General features: G+C 35.6%; 1 protein-coding gene across 2 annotated transcripts in view; it reads left to right on the top strand.

Annotated features, from left to right (window-relative positions):
* The first annotated feature begins 1,268 nt into the window (after positions 1–1,268).
* Positions 1,269–21,086, top strand: part of LOC121736353 — a 77,398-nt gene continuing 57,580 nt past the window's right edge. For both annotated transcript variants that reach the window (XM_042127496.1, XM_042127495.1), the window contains exon 1: positions 1,269–1,536. The gene's annotated coding sequence lies outside the window, so the exon portion shown is untranslated. The remainder of the gene's footprint in view (positions 1,537–21,086) is intronic.

Raw genomic sequence — 21,086 nt, 5'->3', positions numbered from 1 at the left:
TTAATACTTTGATTATTATAATTGAATGGCTAAAAGAAAATGAATTAAATTTGAATTTTGACAAAACGAAAATAATGACATTTTCTAACAAAAATAAGAAGCGACCTACATTAAATATTAAATACAATAATCATGCGATAGAGGAAATCACAGAAACAAAATTCTTAGGGCTTTTGGTTGACAATGACTTAAGTTGGAATTCCCACATTGAAATATTATGTACTAAATTACAAAAGTTCTCATATGCACTATATATGCTAGCAAAAGTAGTCGGTATTGATGCCTTGCATATAACGTACAATGCTTACGTAGCATCCATTTTAAGATATGGTATTGTTTTTTGGGGTAATGCTACTGAGCATGAACGTGTCTTTAGAGCTCAGAAAAGATGCGTACGCTCTATGTGCGGTCTCAAACAAACAGATAGCTGTCAACCCTATTTTAAAAAGTTTAAGATCCTAACGTTACCCTGTTTATATATTTACGAAACCATTCTATTTTAAAAAAAATATAACATACAGATGTACGAAAATTTTAAAAGCATGCGACATAAAAATAAACTCAAAATACCTATATCAAAGACTTGTAAGCTTAGTAAAAGTGCATACATAATGATGCCAAAACTATATAACAAACTACCCACTGACTTAAAGCAAATTGAAAATTATTATAGTTTTAAAAATAAATTATTTAAATTTCTCATAGATAAAAATTTCTACTCTGTTTCAGAATATCTAAACGATAAATATAATCAAATTTAATTATGTAAATAAATATTTAAATATATAGTTTAATGTAATGTATGATTTTGACATGATTTTAATATTTGACTTATGTTGTGATGTGATGAACTGATGAGATAAGACCTAATTTTATAAACCTATTTAGATTTACATAATATGCATGTTACTTAATTAATATTACTTCCATATTTAAAAACATTTGCATGCCATAAACAGGCAAAACATGTAGGTACCTATCAATGTTTGTAACACCTAATTTCACCATGTTTTGTGCAAATAAAGAATTTTGAATTTGAATTTGAATTTGAAAAACGCTACTTGACCAACACATTTTTGGATGGTTAGTGGCTTATATTTTATATATGACATAATTATAATAGGTAAATAAATAATTTATTAAATCGAATAATAAACGATTTAAAGAACTTCGATTCTTGGCAGAATAATCGAAAAGTCGCAACCCTCAGCTGACAAATGACAGCTGAGTTCTGACAGTTGACAGTAACAAGAGAGCCGTCATCGAAGCTCGAATTTCGAAACGGGAAATTTTACGCAAGTCAAATCAGATTTTTGCTAAACTCGTGCGCATGTTTACGTCACTTGGGGTCCTATGCGATATTTTTGCAAAAACAAAACAAGAATTCATGTGTAAAATTGAGTAATTGATTACACAGTGTGTCTGAGTGTGGCTTGGATTGCGGTGAAAGTTTTCAATTCTGTGTTCTCAACGTAACTTGGATACTAGTTTGTGGTGTCAATACTGGATATTGGAAACTGCACTACGTCAGATGAGGTAGGCGCCGTAAATTATTATTAATAAGTCCTCAAAAGTCCTCGATACCTAATAATGTATAAACTCGTAACCCTTTTGTATAACTTTGGTTCAGGTTTCGGTTTGAAAAACACTTATGAGTAACCTGTTTACGTGCTCGAAAGCCCAAACAATTTTGTGAACAGTTTCCTTATGAATTCAAGTTTAGGTCAAGCAAATGAATACTGCACACAGGACATGCCAAACCATCTTGCTAAAGTAATTCAGGCAGATGTTAAATTAATTTACTATTACCGTATATATAAATTATGATTAATTGGCCAAGAAGGTGACAAAATTATAAAACCACTAAATTATTAATTAATGCTATCACATACAGTTAGTATGTGTTACTTTATGATTTAAAAAATCCGCATTAAAGATATTTTTGTGTTTAAAATGTGAAATAATAGTTTGTATCATAACTAAGATTAACTAGAAAATGATCAACTGTAATTAGTCTCCAGTACCTACAACTTTTAAGCCATAGCCATACTAATATTCCTAACTACCTATTTATTTAATAAATCAGGGTACTTGTACTACCTTCGCGTTAAGTTTTTCCGCTGAACTGTCAACGCATTTACCATTCTCTCACTCACTCCGTTCTGTGAGTGAATGAGATTGAGTGAGAGAACACGTTGACAGTTCAGGTAGTAAAATTTGTGCCACAATTATAAGGTAGGCAAGTGGTTAAATGTCTGTATTAATATAAGTTTTAAATTCTTGCATAATTTACTTAAGTGTGTATGCAAATATCTGCCAACATCTTAGTTAAACACAACAACGGCTTCTTGAAATGCTCAAAGTCTGTAATGCTTTTTCATTTGCTTGTTATATGTGAGACGCGTGTGTTATATGAATACTCATTAGACTTATTATTTACACCAGCTTGAGAACATAACTATATTTTCATGTGGATCTAAGTAAGTAATGTAGAAAAATCTTCTTACGACAAATTTAATCTACAGTAATAAAAATAATATACACTTTTCATGCACTTTTACCACTTTTATTAATAACAATTATGTTTTACATGACCGGTTTCGATAAAATCATCATCATTTAATCTAAAATAACATTAGAGGTCAAGTCACTATGGAATTAAAATTATTTAAAACCCAAGAAATAACCCTACTATTTCTTATTAAAAACCAGTCCCCAGTACGACCCTCATTATAAAGACAAATGATGTATTATCTCATTATTTATGGTACCTTTTCAAATGCAATATGACGTCATTTAGGATTCAAAGTGTGCCAAACTCACCTTTGGTGCAATATGTTTTATATATTACTAGCTGTTACCCGCGACTTTGTCCGCGTCAACAAAATGTGATAAATCTTATGCAACAACAAAAGAATTTTGAAAATCAGTCCACAAATGGCGGAGTAAAATAATAGGTAAAACATAAAAAAGTAAAAAATATCCTCCTCTTTTTTGGAAGTCGGTTAAAAAGTAGCCTACGTTACTCCTTATTACATCAGCTATCTGCCAATAAAAGTCCCGTCAAAATCGGTCCAGCCAATTCGGAGATTAGCCGGAACAAACAGACAGACATACAGACAGACAAAAATTCTAAAAATTGTTATTTTGGTGTCTGTACCGTCTAAATATTCATATATGCACGTAGTAAAAAACGGTTATTTCTATATTACAAATAGACACTCCAATTTTATATATATATATATATATATATATATATATATATATATATATATATATATATATATATATATATATACATATATGCCTATTTATATAGGCATATATGCAAAGCATCAGCACAACATGTTACATTTAGTAGGTGCAATTGGAGACATTACTTTGAAGCCTATGTTCAGATTTCTAGAACAACAAAGGGTACATTATGTCATCATGTCAGAGTGTTTCTGAATTAATGACTATAATGATTTTCCTTATCTCTTTGGTTCTTGTCCAAGAGGGAAGGAAAATTTGGAATTATAAGAGGTTGAAGTGGAGATTGTTTGAGCTTAAAACAGTATTAGAGTATAATTATTATTGTTATGTAGCAGTAATGTATATTCATTATAAATATAGGAGCGTTTACTGCTGCTGCCGGCAGTATTCCCTTGAAACTGAACACTTCTGCGGCAGTAAGGACGCAAGTAAATGTTTACACTCAGGCCGCAGCCCTCTACAGTCTACATACTTGCCACGTAAGGCAGGGGCAGGGGCATGACGAGTGGCAGCGCGAGTGACTATTTACATCGTGTTACCCACTTCCCTGCTTACTTCCCTGCCCAACGGCTGAATGTTAATGGCCTATTTCTAGAAGAGTGGGCAACAAGTAGAGGATTCTTACGCCTTGTAGATTCGCCTTGTGAATTTCGTTTAACATGCGATAACGCAATCTTTCTGGAATAAAAACTATTTCATGTCGTTTCCCAGGATTCTTAAAGTATCATCACAACAAAGTTAATCAAAACTTTGATAATTCGGTGATATGGTTTGAGCTTCAATATAATAATATGGTGGCTGTTACGTAGTATATGACATTCTCTTTGGTGGTGGCCGGTTTCATTGAAACCTAGCCAAGCAAGTAATTTTATAGTACCCAAGTGTGTGCGCAGTACACAAGAGCACTCTCGGTTCCGTTACTCTCGTTGCCCAGTGGGACGGAAGACCGACATCGACACGACTGGCGAGAGATCAAAGCTTCAATATAAAACATACAAAAAACGCTATAACAACAAAATATACTCAAAATAATATTTAAGGGGGGCTCCCATACAACAAACGTGATTTTTTAGCCTTTTTTGGTCAATATCAATAATGGCTACAGGTAGGCACTTGAAATTTTCACAAAGACCTCAAATATATTATTATGTGTACAATTAATAATAATATTTAAATAAAATAAAAATGTAGGGGGGGCTCCCATACAAAAAACACAATTTTTGGCATATTTTGTAACCCTACGTGTGCGAGTCCGACTCGCACTTGGCCGATTATTACATTTTAAATTGCGGGAGTCATTTAGTTTTGGCGCGGGAACCGTATATTTTTCCGGGATAAAAAGTATGCAGTTTCAGCAAAATCAGTTCAGCGGCTTGGGCGTGAAGAAGTAACAGACAGACATTCCCACTTTCGCATAAATTACAATATTAGTATGGATCCCTTTCATCTAATATTCTCCTTCGTCTGAACAGAGCCTTACATTGTCAAAAAAGTGTGTGAACATTTATTGCATTATGATATCCATATATTTTTATTCTCACCATAAATGATAAATTCATCCGATTGACGTCAACTATGCTAACCATTCGGCGCGAGGAAAATTTTGTCGTTCGTCTCCTGATTTAATGTTGTTACGAAATGTATCTGACGATGATATCTGACAAAACAGGAAAATTAGACCTAAAAAAGCAAGACTGCTTTTTTAGGTCAAATTTTCCTGTTTTGAAAAATGCTGTTTGCTTTGTGAGAGTATCCTAAATTTTGCTATGAGTATGACGCAAATATGCTGCACTGACCACTGTTATTTTTACATTCAAAAAGTTTCATCAATTTAGACTTAGACGAGCCCCCGCCGCGCGCCCCCCTTACTAATAGTAGAGAAGGGGAGGGTGCTATTTTTGTAGTCACTCGAGCGTCATGGAGACTTAGTAGGTTTTGTACATTAGATAAAACTGATTAAAAAAGGAAACAAATATAATGACCACCAAAAAATGCACTGATACCCTAAACTTGTTTACCAAAAAAATATAATTAACACCAAAAAAATAAAGTCTAAAATTGCAATACTACCAGCTATTTTAGTCATGACAACACTTCAAATTGTAATCGAACACCAAATATAGTAAATGATCACCAAATAAAGTAAATTATCACCAAATATAGTAAATGACCACCAAATATAGTAAATGATCACTAAATATAGTAAATGATTACCAAATATAGTTATAGAACAAAATTAGACCTAAAATTGTGTTTTTGTATGGGAGCCCCTTTTAATATTTTTTTATTATTATTATTACCTAATTATTGAAGTTAACATAATATAATCAAGGCCTTTGCGAAAATATCAACATGCCTATACCGGTTGCCATTATTGATATCGAGCAAATAAGGCCAAAAAAATAACGTTTGTTGAATGGGAGCCCCCCTTAAATAATTATTTTATTTTGCTTTAGTACTGGTTGTTATAGCGGCAACAGATATACACAATCTGTGAAATTTTTAGAAGTCTAGCTGGAACGGTTCTTGAGAGCCTAGGCCCTAGAGAAAGACAGACGGACGGACAGACGGACAGACATCGAAGTCTCAGTAATAGAGTCCCGTTTTTAGGGTTCCGTACCCAAAGAATACAAACGGGACTCTTTTACTAAGACTTCGATGTCTGTCTGTCCGACTATCTGTCTTCTTCTCTTTAATAGGATATTTGCTAAATAAAAATATATTTGGTTATAATTTTACATTAAAATGCTAACGTATAATGTTGGTGATCGTTTAATACTTTTGGTTTAAGTAACAATGATTTATTTGGAGTCATTTTGCATAAATAGGATAGCGAGATAATAAATCTTTGGTGATCATTTTACATTAAAATGCTAGTATAATGTTGGTGATCATTTACTAATTTTGGTGATCATTTTACTTTAAAATGCTAGTATAATGTTGGTGATCATTTACTATTTTTAACCGACTTCCAAAAAACGAGGTTGTATATTCGGTTGTGGATATATATTTTTTTTGGCTTTAAGATGTTAAATCTTTGGTTATCATTTTACATTAAAATGGTGGTCTGTATTTTGGTGATCGTTTACTATTTTTGTCTGTGAAATGTTACTATTTCTGGTGATCAGTTAATTATAAGCCATTAAAAAATAATAAGAGCGTTTTTTATTTTAGTCGTGGGTTCAGAAACTGCAGCTATTTTAAAGTTTTGAAAAAGAAAATATATTCAGAAAATTGCATTTAGTCAGTTATAAATATATTTTAGACAGCAAGGAAGGAAAATATGAAGCTTTACTTTTTTATATTTTAAAATGTACCTACAGGCTTACCAAACCTTTGAATCAAAGTGCTTTATGTGGAAGCTTCTTTGGGGTATACTAAACATCCAGTATCTTAATCTGACAGATCCGACGACATTTTAATGTAAAAAAAAAATAATTAACCCACCACAAGAGAAATCTGATTTCTATACCATGATAACTACACACATGTCGGAAGCCTGTGCGCGTGTATTTTTATAACTTAGTACTTACAACTCCAAGTAAGGGGTAACTCTATATTAAAACTATAAAGAACTGATAAAATCGTTTTGATCTCCAGTTTATTCTGGTTGGACTTCATCCAAGTTTCTGTCTGACTTAGCTCGGAAAATCGCGCTGTTTGCATACAAAATATTGCAGAGGTCAGTGGTCGGTTAAGAACATATATTATAGCCAAATTATTGTATAAGGAAAAATCATTGATCGTTTTAAAACAGATAATATTATGATGAACTCATGAGTCATCGCAAAAATTCGTTTATCGCGCAGGAACCGTACATTTTTCCGGGATAAAAGGTATCCCATGTCCTTTCCCGGGACTCAAAGTATCCCTATACCAAATTTTAGCAAAATCGGTCCAGCGGTTTTGGCGTGAAGAGCTAACAGACAGACAGACACACTTTCGCATTTATAATATTAGTAATATGGATTGTATGGATATTGGATATCGTCGCTGCGCGTGCGCTACCGCGTATGAGCAGTTGGTAAATACCGCGTATCTTCTTTTTGATGATTTTACAGGAGGAAGAAAAAACTGAATATCTCAGCTATTTTGACTCCTATTACCGACTGAACTTAACAGCTAGTTTTTTTGCACTTTCTTTTAGTGGTTAGTAACGTAAATTTGTTCGCAATTGGCTTAGGTTTTGTGTAAAGTCAACTCAAAAACACTTACGCGTTTTTGTATTAAGTAGTTACAAAATAAGTAGGCTTGATATTAAAGAATACGCGGTTTTGAAATCAAACAATTTAGTAAAAGGTTGCATTTTTTTATTAGAAAAATTAAATATTTTTTATTTTGTTCCACTGTAGCTTAGCAAAAATATGACGTGTTAATTACCAAAATCATTTAACAATATTATCTATTCTTAATTTTTAATTGATATCCCAATTTTTCATAGATTTTTTACTTTATCTGACATAGATCATAATAATCATGGTGACTTTAATCTCCCACATATCGACTGGGATCCACAGGGGATCCCTGCAGCCTGTGAATTACCACTCAGTACAGCTCAAACCAATTTTACAGACACCCTACTTCAATGTGACCTTATTCAACGTAACCATGTTCGAAACGACAATAATAGGTTCCTTGACTTGGTTTTCTCAAATTGTGAACTCGAAATCACAACCTGTCCCGATCCCTTAGTACCTGATGACATCCCCCACCACAAGTCATTAAATATAGCCTTACCATTGAATCGAAACAGTCCTTTACAGAATAAAACAAGAACAAAATATTTTTACAACTCCGGTGATTACGACTTAATTAATAAAAATCTTTTTGAAATTAACTGGACCGAGTTACTTTGTAATAAACCGTTAGATGAAGCGTTAACACTTTTTTATGATACGTTGTTTGAACTCCGCAATTCCTATATACCCAAAAAACTTATACGCCCAAATTCCTACCCCCCCTGGTATAGCTCCGCCCTCATTAAGGTATTAAAAGAAAAACATAAAATTTTTCGCAAATTCAAGGTTTACGGGAATCAAAGTGATTACTCAACTTTCTCACTTCTCAGAAAAAGAGCTAAGACTCTCGAAAAGACCTGCTATGACTCATTAACAAGGTTCAAGATTCTATAACATGTGACCCTAGAGCTTTCTGGTCTTTCATTAAGAGCAATAAAAAGTCGACCACCTACCCTTCGTCTATGACTCTTGAGATTGAGAATGTAACTGTGTCAACTGGGGACCAAATCTGCGATCTCTTTGCGACTCATTTCCATACCAATTTTCTTCAGCCTAGCCCTATTTCCATTGCTTCCTCTCCTGTCACAAATTCGTTTAATAATAATAATTTTAATATAGGAAGTATCAATATTAATATTGAGGAGCTTCTCAAACTGTTAGAAACTGTAGACTTAAATAAAGGTGCCGGCCCTGATGACATTCCTCCAATTTTCATAAAAAAATGCGCTAAAAGCCTAGTCGCACCTCTGAGTATACTCTTCCAACGGTCATTGAACGAAGGTCACTTACCAAACATCTGGAAATCAGCATTCATTACCCCAGTATATAAAAGTGGTGATAAAACTAATATTAAAAATTATAGACCAATTTCTAAGTTATGCATTTTTTCCAAAATTTTTGAACGCATCGTCTATAACCAGGTTTATTCAGCACTATGCAATTGGTTCATCCCTGAGCAGCATGGTTTCCTGAGAGGACGCTCGACTACTTCGAATCTCCTTCTTACGTACGACTTTGTCAGCTCTTCTATGGATTCAGGCTGCCAGGTTGATATCATCTACACTGACTTCAGTAAGGCCTTCGACCGAATCGATCATCGCATACTCCTTGAAAAGCTCCATCAGGCAGGTATACACGGCAACCTGTTCCGGTGGTTCTCCTCGTATATTAATAACCGCTCTCAGGCTGTGGCACTGAATGGATTCATCTCATCCTGGATGTCCGTCCCATCTGGTGTTCCCCAAGGATCGCTACTCGGGCCACTTCTATTTGCGATATTCCTGAATGATTTGTCGTCCTGCTTTCTCCATTCACATTTTTATCTTTATGCCGACGATACTAAAATAATAAAACGGATCACCTCAAGTATTGATGTTCAATTGTTGCAGGAAGACCTTAATAGATTTTGCGAATATTGCTCTTTTAACAAACTTGACCTCAACGTTTCTAAGTGCTTCGTTGTAAACTTCACTCGCAAACTACTTATTATTAAGCATAATTACATTTTAAACAATCAGGCACTATCACATAGGAACTCGATAAAGGACTTAGGTATAATCGTTGACTCCAAATTGCTTTTCGACGAGCACATTGACTACGCTGTAAAGAAGGCCTCGAAAGCACTTGGCTTTATTATTAGATCCTGCAAAGACTTTAGAGCACTCAAGCCGATCAAAGTTCTTTACTGCTCCTACGTACGCAGTATACTTGAATACTGTTCTGAAGTATGGAACCCTAGCTATCTCACTTACATTTACAGAATCGAATCTATTCAAAAAAAGTTCTTAAGATACTTACAGTATAAATGTGGTGATACCCTTCTCGACTATGAAGTTAGATGTATTAAATATCATTTCCTTCCCTTGCAGTACCGTCGCAAAGTCTCGGATCTTGTATACCTTAGCAAAATTATTAATAATCACGTTGACTCCTCAGAACTACACAACAAAATAACCTACAATGTACCCACCAGATATTTCCGCAATTTTCTTTCTTTCCACATTCCACCCTTTAACACTAATTATCGTCGCAATTCGTTTATTTGTAGGTCTTCTGCCCAGTTTAATGATCTCATTCGTGCTCACCCAAATATAGCCTTTACGTTCAAACCATCACACATTAAATTACTGGCAAATAAGGATTTCTTTTCTCCTGAATAACCGATTGATGGCGTATGCATTTGGTATGAAACCAGTTCAGTGACTCATAGGTTATTAATATTAAGTATATTAATTAATTTTTCCTAGCAATTATTAACTTTTATTTTTAACATACTTACTCACTACTGTCATTAAATGTAAAAACTTGTAAATGGCTATTTGTTTCAAACTTAGTCGTTATTGAGATTTGTTTAGCTGTAAGTTTTTCTGTACAAATAAAATAAAATAAAAAAATCATTTAAAATAAAAATACATACTGAAGCTCTGCTCTTCCATGGACCTGAAGAAAAGCACCCCCACCCGGAGCACTTGTTATCAGAGGGTCGAAGGTCACAATGAGTCCGACGCTTAAATGTAGGGATGCTGCTGTGCAGCTATACTTTCCAGAGTATAGCCGCCAGAATCCAGTCTGTCGGAGATTAGCTCTGTACGGTGGTTCATTATAGGCAGATTCCGTTACTAATTTCGTAGTAATAAGGCGGGCATTAGCCGGGCGGCAGCTACTCTTCGCAATGTAGCGGTGAGGGTTACCAGGAGGTGCCGTACGGTCTCCTAGGCGGCAACTACTGCCCTAGCGGGAGATCCATCGTGACAGCTGGTTACGAAGGTTTTTTTTTTATGAAATAAGGGGGCAAACGATCAAATGGGTCACCTGATGGAAAGCAACTTCCATCGCCCATGGACACTCGCAGCATCAGAAGAGCTGCAAGTGCGTTGCCGACCTTTTAAGAGGGAATAGGGAAATAGGGGAGGGTAGGGAAGGGAAGGGAAGGGAATAGTTGAGGGTAGGGAAGGGAATAGGGTAGGGGTTAGGGGATTGGGCCTCCGGTAAACTCACTCACTCGGCGAAACACAGCGCAAGCGCTGTTTCACGCCGGTTTTTTGTGAGAACGTGGTATTTATCCGGTCGAGCCGGCCCATTCGTGCCGAAGCATGGCTCTCCCACGTATAAAGGTCTTCGCCAAGTTGCCCATCTTCGTTCCAGAGAGGACGTCACGGCCTGCAGTGGGAGTTCCGGAAGGTTTAAAGGCAAGGAAAGTAGCCACGAGGCATACGATCGTTGGGCCATAGAGTAACAAAGATAATGAGCTATTCTCTGTTCCGTATCCGGAGGCATCGTTATGCGAACCTCCAAATTTCAATGCAATTGGGGCTCCGGGTGAGGCTGGAAACCTACCCGGCTTACCTGGTCCTGACGCCGAAGGGAACTCTACAATTTACCGAAGCGTTTCCTTACTTTGGTGGTAGTCTGCTCCCTTTTGGAGAAGACCGTCCGGTCGTGGAGGGAACCCTGTGTTTGACAAATCCAGAACATCCCTCCGTATACGGCTGAAGGCAAATCGCAGGTGGTTTAAGTAGGGTAGGGTTAGCACAACTAGTCGCCCATATCCCCGGGGTCCTTCAGCTTAACTGCAGGCCTACTACAACCTCTTATAGCAGTATTATTTTAATCTTACTTTATGATTTCGTACCATCACCTCTTAAAAGTAAGATTACTTTATGATTGTTCCGTCAAGACGTTTTGTGACGTCATGTCCCAATATCATTCGCTCTCAGCGTACCATGAGCTCCATTTTAACACCGTTTGACAGATGAGCAAGATTACTTTAACGTCAAACTAGCGATCTTAAATCCGCTGTGAAATATCAACTTTTTTAAGATTGTTTTGCATTTTTTACTGTTTTTTAGTAAAATTATATTAGAAAATTGAGTACGGTACGACTTTAAATTACGCATATTATGTATTAACAAGAAAAGTCTTAACTTTATTTGTATTTAAAGTTAACCATGTACATAAAAAACGGCTTTTGTTTTGAGATAACCAATGAATTAAATATTTACGTACCTTCTATTTACCTTATAATAGAAAATATCGAAACAATCTTCAAAGTCGCGCAACTCACACACCACTTAAAACTTTTTTGTTTTAGCGTACCACACCAACACTTCCAGTCTTAATTGGGTTTCAGCATTGGTTTTTCAACAATTTCACTATTTGATTTAATTCCTATTGTTAACAATTTAGCGCTGAATCGGTTTAATTTATTGAAATATTTATGTTTAGTACCATTCAAATTCTCTACAGTCACTAATAAGTTTTTTCTACATTTGTTTAGACTAATTAGACACTTCATTTGTTTACACAATCGTGTGAGAGTGACAAAACGCTTTATAGCTGCTATCTCGCTTCCACCCATGACAATTCATTTGTTTACACAATCGTGTGAGAGGAACAAAGCGCTTCATAGTTGCTTATCTCGCTTCCACCCATTGATAAATGTAAACAAATAATTTGATATCGTTCGTTCTTTCCCATCACTTAGCAGGAATAAAACAAGATTGTTTTCATACACCTTAAAAAGTTCATGGTACGAATCAAAGTAAGGTTATTGTAATCTTACAACAAAGTGTTCTGGAAACATGATAGTTTTAGGAAAGGTTGTGGTAGGCCGCCTGAGCTACTTTCCCAACCTGGTGATCATATTAAGTCGTGGCGATTGGTTGCCGTCTGTATTTTTAAGGTGAAGATATAATGATCATGTAACCTTCCTTGATTTTCAAAGCAATGGAAATGGTGGTAAATTAATTGAAACATCCTAGCATGAATATTGAATACTATTAAAAAATAATTAAAATATACTTACGTGGTGGTTTATCTCAGAAAAATAGTTATTTCTCGGAGCACTTTACTATTTTCGATACATTTTTCTTGCCGCTGTAGAAAATACGCGGAATTGCTTCTAACTTCCGGCCGCCTACTGTTTCGCGGTATTGTTTCGATGGCAAAATGTAAGTTTCTAATTGGATAATTTAAATTCTGTGAAGCCTAATAAGCCAATATGCGTTTCGAATCGGCTGGCACTATATCTCAATTTTGCGCATTTTGCTGTTACGCGGTATTTATCAACTGCTCATACGCGGTATCGCACGCGCAGCGACGATATTTGTATTGGATGTTTATGCTACTCCTAAACTATCAAGCGTACCTGTCGTTATAGTTTTCCTTCAAAGCTCGAGTTGAGTTTTATCGCGGAGGCAGGCTAAGTAGGTGGTTAGACTACCTAGGTTTCTACAAGTTTAGCAAGTCATCAATTAAGTACGAGTTTCTTAAGAGGATACACCACGGGCGAGAGAAATTGAAAATAGGTATTTGAAAATGTATTGCTGTCTCACCAATCTCAAGTCTCCCACCGCAGGGCGCGATAGAGACAACACGACAAAAGTTCTAATAAAAGAACAGAAAATCTTCGATTCGTTGTCCGCTGATTCCTTCTCCAAAACTTAACCGATTTAAGTACTTTTTTCATTAAGAATTAAAGCAAGGATTGAGTTGTGTTTCTATGTTTTAGTTTTTTTGTATATTCTAGCCAGTATTGTTTTCTGGGTGTTTGAACACAGAGGAAAATCTGGCCATTTTTTTGGGTTTTTGAACGTTCATATCTTTTTTATTAACTAAATTATGAAAAAAAAAGAAAACATAGGGACATTGTATTAGTGGCCATAGATATTCAGGAAAAAATTATAACTCTACCGGCATTATCCAGGGAGGAAACAGGGGACAACGCTTGTGTGGAAAAACGGCGGTGTGGACTCCTCTTAAGTGGTACTAAGTACTAACTATGCGGAAATCGGTACGTGCGCTAGATTTGACGCAGGCATCGTAATATAATTCTCATAGCTATAGACTGAAGGAGTAGAACTTAGATTTATACTATTATTCGACTACGTCAAAACTCATAATAGTCATAATATTTAAAAACATGACACCGGCAACTCCGCTGCGCCAAAATATGTTTATTGCGAGGAACCCTATACTTTTCCGGAAGAGAAGTAGGATACTTTCCCGCGACTCAAAGTATTACCATACCAAAGGAGAAGGGACATTTTTGTATGCAACCGTACTCAAGCTGTAGCACATCCAGACATTATCAAATGAAAAAGTGAAGACGTACCTAATAGATAGACAGACACACTCTCGCATTTATAAGGCATCCATTACACGCTCATGCAAGCGGCAGTCAATTTTGTCAATCATGAATTATGTTTGACTGGTGGTGGACTGATGGACTGACGAATGGTATTAGTAATTAGACGGTCACTCCATTTCTCTTCAGTTTTATGTCAGTCGATGCCAAAATTTTCAAAGGTTAGTATACGTTTCTAATTATTTTCCTATTTTGTCAGATGTGACAATACTCACTAAAATTCGTAACTGATGGTTGCATGAAGCAAAAATCAAGATATCCAGATTTTCGTCAATCAACTTCATGCAACCACGATTATGTTGTAGCTGATGGATAACCTATCGTGTAATATATATATTATATTACACGATAGGTTATCCATCAGCTACAACCATGGCTGTGGTAAAACTGACAGCAAAACCTACCGTGTAATGGATGCCTAATATTAGTATTGATATGAGGTGTCAGGATCTCTCAGCTCTCGTAGCATACAAAATGTTACCAGTTCCACCCAGACATAATATTATGATGTAGGCGCTAAAACCGTTCTGGCGTATAATACAATGTGTTAACAACGTCATTTTGCATTTTATGATGTCGTAAATTACGATGTAGCTTGTAGCTGCTAACGCGACGTGTGCTTGGCACTACTGTGTTTAATTAATGCATTGTCAATGATTTATTATACTTTTCGGCCATTGCACATACATTTTCGTCGTATTAATCTAAGTCTCGGTTCTAAGTGGCTGCATAAATGTAGGGCCCTGAATTTGGGCTACTATTTTTTTTAAATTGATGCAGTGCACAGCTCACTAAAATTAGTCTAAATTATATACGGCGGAGAGCCATGCTTCGGCACGAATGGGCCGGCTCGACCGGAGAAATACCACGTTCTCACAGAAGACCGGCGTGAAACAGCGCTTACGCTGTGTTTCGCCGAGTGAGTGAGTTTACCGGAGGCCCAATTCCCTTCCCTACCCTCCCCTATTCCCTTCCCTTCCCATCCCTATCCTCCCCTATTACCCTATCCCCTCTTAAAAGGCCAGCAACGCACCTGCAGCTCTTCTGATGCTGCGAGTGTCCATGGGCGACGGAAGTTGCTTTCCATCAGGTGACCCGTTTGCTCGTTTGCCCCCTTATTTCATTAAAAAAAAAAATCAAAACGGCGAATTTTCGGCCTCCCCCAACTTCATATAAAATGTCAAAGTTTATTTGAAATTATTTCCCTCGTTATTTTGATTATGCCTAAGTGATTGTAGGTATTGTGTGTTTGTTGTTTACAATATCGTAATACTGGAAGTAGTATAGTAGTTTCACTACCGTTTGTTACTAATATATGTATTCTGTGCTATATATCGTAATTCGTATGTTGATGAGATCACTTGTTTGCGTACAACGCGCGGCGCACGACTATTTCAGTAACATTCTTCACTATATTATAGTTGATACAAGTAAATGTTTATCTGCTATGTCATAAAGCATTGGAACTATAGTGTTAGAGCCCCCGCATACTGCAGATTTTTAGTCGGCCGATGGTTTAGTCCAGTGTGTTCCAAGTTCCAACCTTTGGGTCGCGACCCCCTGGGACCCCGCAAAGCTTGAATGTTGTGATGAAAACTGGTGTTCCATAAAATTCAAGTCTGCGGTTCAGTTATCTTAAAAGTTTAGAAATCCCTGGACTAGTTATGCGTATGTAATTATGACACATAACAATAAATAGCAAATGATTATATTATATAACCGCAAAAACAAAATATGGCTTTCCCCACATTGTGCCTTTGGCGACTCAACTATTATAAAGATGACCTTTACTGGCCTAAGATACTGCCAACTCTACCCAAAGTGATTATACTTTAGGGTGTGTATATGTCCCTTGTATGAAGTTCACTGAAATAAGAGCAGTGCTGAAAGAGTTCTTTTTGACATCTATGATTTTATGGAAATAAGCTGAACGTCTTGAATTTGCCCATACAATTATTAAAAAAATATGCAGTAGCATAGAATCGTTAAAAGACTAACATTTTCAGTCTTTTGGTCTTTGATATCTATAATAAACACATTTTTTTTACTCAAGTTTCTCTTAAAAAATTCTTTTTATCTTAAAACTCACTTTGTTTTTTTATTGTTGTGTATTTATTTATTTTATTACGCGGGCGAAGCCGCGCGGAACATATAGCAAAAATAACAATAAAGCTACACAATTGATCAGCTGTACAATGTTTAATAATCGATATAAAAATATCTAATCAAGCTCAGTTGGACAAATCATACAAGTATCTGTTAAAAGCTTTTTAAAACAATTGAAGAACAAAAATCTATAAATAAGCACTTGACACCAGTAGTTAATAGAAAACTTTATAAAAAGCGTAGAAAACAAAAAAGCTTGTAAGTCTTTTATTTTTTGCGCTTTAAATTTTTACTAACGTAGCAGCTAACTTTAGCGCAATTTCTATGTGCGATTTACCGCTTTTTTGTAGATCTAGATTAAATGAACTAAAAAGTATCAATTAATTCATATTCTGTACTCAGTATTTCTGTTCTCAGTCTTCATTATTTTGAAGTCGGTACCAACTACCAGCTAACCTAATCGCCAATTCTATGACAAAATATAACTGCAAATTATATAACTGGTAGTTGGTACCGACTTCAAATTATGAAGATTGAGAACAGAAATACTGAGTAGGTACAGAATATGAATTATTAATTAATACTTTTTAGTTCATTTAAGAAAATTACTATTGTCTTTACCTTGGAAGTCGGTTTCAATTTTTGTTTAAAAATAAAAAAAAATCTCTTAATCGTTATCCTTAAAATTTTCTATACAGTATTGGCGTTTTTATCTACAACTTTAAGTTCATGAAAAGTGATCAACTACTTAACAAGATCCCCCATTTTTACTATTAGGGTAAGGAAGGGGAAAATTTCTCTCTTTTTCATTTTCTTTTTTTATCACATTTTGCTGACGCGGACGAAGTCGCGGGTAACAGCTAGTCTATATATAAAACTCAAAGGTGACTGACTGACATGGTGATCTATCAACGCACAGCCCAAACCACTGGACCGATCGGGCTGAAATTTGGCATGCAGGTAGATATTATGGCGTAGGCATCCGCTAAGAAAGGATTTTGATCAATTCCACCTCCAAGGGGTTAAAATAGGGCATGAAAGTTTGTATATAATAATACTTCTTAAAGCGAGCGAAGCCGCGGGCAAAAGCTCGTGTTATATACATCCTTAATTATTAATACAAATATTTAATGAGTTTAATGAAATGTTTAGTTATTTATTGTTATTAAAATTTCAATTAGTTGATTTCATATTATTGTTATAATTTTATAGTATATTGATAATTGCATGTTTACCTGATTCATTGTTAATTTCTATTGAAATAATGGAGACTTGGGAAGTTGGGACGGCTGTGAGGTCACGGAATGGGTCAAGCGGAAGACCGGCGTTGGATACCTGCTAGGTGTGCTAACACCTTGAGCTTGGTCCATTGTCATTATTTTGTTATAATATTATCATAATTTAAGTTATTTTTATTGTATCTTATTGTAATAGAAAGTAATAGCTGCAAATAAATAATTATTCTATTTTATTCTATTGTACCCTTTAAAAAACAATAAAAAAGTTATCGCGTTATCACATTCTAAATTTGAATCGTGTCCGTTAAAAACTCCTTTCACAAATCACAATGAAGTTGTAGCGAGATGCAATCTGTTTAATTGAATCTACCGTTACATAAATTTCTTATCGTTTTACATAGATTCAATTACAAAATACTTTTATTTGACACTGATTTTCTCAGGGATATAATATTTAAACTGATTCTTTTACCTAGATTAGCTCAGTCCAGACTATAACAATGAGTTAAAGCTACTCTAAATATTTCTGATCTTTTTAATTACGCTACAGGTGGTTAAATGTAACTTTTTACTAAAGTTACATAACTGTTCATGACAAAAGCCATGGCAGAAACTTCTTAAGCCATTTTATTTTGTGTGTCAATGTGTGGGTACGTATTCCACACATAAAATGCCCTTCTTCTTTTATAACATTTTTAAATATTCTGTTATTTTTTTTTTACAATACCAGATGACGCTTGCGATTCCGTTGCACCAAAATTTTTTTATCGTGCGGGAATTGTACATTTTCCGAGAAAAAGTATCATAAGTACCTACTTTCCCAGGACTCAAAGTATCTCCATACCTTTTAACCAAATCGGTTCAACGGGTTTGTGTGTGAAGAGACAGACACATCTTTTTTGTTAGGTTTTTTTCGTTACGGAATTTCTATTTTCGGTCGCTCAACACCCGCGATAAAAGCTTATGCAATATTGTTTAAAAAAATATCAATACTTTTAATCCGACCAAACAAGGCCACCCCACCTGTGAGTCAGGAATGCGTAGTTTGCAGATAGAAATTAACTGAAAGATATAATTAACTACTATGATGAATATTAATAGGATATCTCACTAATCGCATATTAAAATATTATGATAGCTTGGGTTGTCGTGGACTTACAATAATTAATATCTAATGCAATTAGTTATGTTATCATTGGTCAGTGTAATTAACATTACGTTTACTATATTTGTAACTGCATTTCAAGATATAAAATATACATGATACATAATATACTAAGGGCCTGTTTCACCACTTCCTGATGAGGTGCCGGATAGGCTATCCACAACTTTTTTGACAGATGCATCCATACTCCATCTGTCAAGTTAAGTTGTGGATAGCCTATCCGGCACTTATCAGGAAGTGGTGAAACAGGCCCTAAGTATTTTACTATACAATTATACTCTACAAAAAATCAACGGGCAGCACTCCACTCTCCAGGCTATAGTCAAAATGTTTTCGCCAGTAAAATGTATGTAACAGTGATTTGACATAAAGCATCGCAAGTGCCATAACGAAGGTATAAGATGTCAGAAATGTATGGAATTTGACATGACACTAATGCGTTATGTCAAATCCCATACATTTCTGACATCTAATTTCGCTATCGATAGCGCTTTGAAAGAATGGAGTACCGACAAAATTTAAAACATGATCATAGATTTTCGGCGCGCGTTAGAAAAATCTATACTAATCTATACAGTTAATATTATAATTGGGAAGAGTTTGTTTGTTTGTTTGAACGCGCTAATCTCAGGAACTACTGGTCCGATTTGAAAAATTCTTTCAGTGTTAGATATTCCATTTATCGAGGAAGGCTATAGGCTATTTTTATCCGCTAATACTAATAGGAGCGAGGAAGTAGAGGAAAATGTGGAAAAAACGGGGGGAAATTATTTGAAAGGGCTTATTTGAACGCGCTAATCTCAGGAAAAAAAGTTTACGATAATGTAGAACGTGTAACCTAAGGCTTCTTCTTCTTCAAGGTTTGTGAAGGATTCACAATGGATAATTCTCAAGGGTCGCAGTGACGTCAGGGCTACAACCAGTGGGGGGCCTATGCGTAGCATTGCTCGGGTACCTATAATATCTAAAAGAGAAACAGGGGCGCAGACCGCAGTTATAGAATCTCGCACACGGCACAGGGCGCAAAAAAGGCTATTTACGGCACCGGCTACAACGACCTGCATTCAAGAAAAAATGGCTTCTTATAGACGAACGGCACGCGTCGTTGGCTGCCGACGACAAGTGCCGTCCATCTAAGCGTCCGTAAGCGCCACGTAAGCGATAATATTTTACATGATTATATACCTTCAATGCTCTAAGCGTATTATCATTCATGCATATTATTAACTTACTCTAATATCTAGGTATCTGAGAGGAAAACTGCGCAGTTCTGATCGACAATATTATGTAATAACCCACTTGTTTCCTTGTAAGCTAAGAGAAGTAAAAATGTGTTTTGGATGTTCCATAATTTAGACTTAATCGATTTAAATTATACGTCTAGTATATTGATTTATGATTATAATTTTAGGATATTTATGTACGTTCATGAGCATCAGCTGATGTCTGGTTTAAGAGATTTTTTTAGAAGTTCGTTCAATAGTAGGATATTACGCAAAGGAGAAGAGCGCGCTTTAGCACATATAGTAAATAATCTGACCAAAATCCGACATGTTGTACACGTCATCCATACTAATATTATAAATGCGAAAGTGTGTCTGTCTGTCTGTCTCTCTGTTACCTCTTCACGCCCAAACCGCTGAACCGATTTTGCTGAAATTTGGCATGGAGATACTTTGAGTCCCGGGAAAGGACATGGGATACTTTTTGCCCCGGAAAAATGTACGGTTCCTGCGCAATAAACGAATTTTGGCGCAACGGAGTTCCGGGCGTCATCTAGTATCAGAATATTGACAGACACGTTGTCAAACGTCGAACAAAACTTTATCTTTACTGTCTGTACTGGTGCTACCTCTAGCGTGAAAATATTGCAGTAACATAAATGTGTGATGTCAAGTGAAAATATTGAGTCAAAATTCGTTTATCGCGCAGTAACTAAGTACATTTTTTCGGGATAAAAAATATCCCGAAAAAATGAAAAAAAGTACCATACCAAATTTCAGCAAAAACACGATTTTGTGCCTACTTTCGTTCTATTATGTATATGACGGTACGGTCCGACTCGCACTTGGCGGACTTTTTAACATTGCTGATAGGCATAATGTAAGTAATCGTTTTTGCTCCAATCGCTTACACAACGGTATTACTTATAGTTTATACTGTTGTACAAGCGTCAAGCGATCGAGACAACCGATATAAATAATATATTACATGATAATTTGAATTTGGATTATTTTAACATCAGTAAATTCAGGTACATTGTAACGGCTCTTTAGAAGTGGAATGAAATTTCAGTCGCTTTTTCCCTAAAAGTTTGAGTGAATCCTTCATTCAAATATGTAGGTAATATTACGCAAAGGAGAAGAGGGCGCTATACTAGAATATAGCTGCATAGATATTATAATATTATTAAGTAAGTATACACTTATCTTTGGGGA

Source organism: Aricia agestis, chromosome 19 (assembly GCF_905147365.1).
Source record: "Aricia agestis chromosome 19, ilAriAges1.1, whole genome shotgun sequence".
In the NCBI taxonomy this organism is placed as follows: Eukaryota; Metazoa; Arthropoda; class Insecta; order Lepidoptera; family Lycaenidae; genus Aricia; species Aricia agestis.
This window is presented reverse-complemented; position numbering and strand designations above follow the sequence as displayed.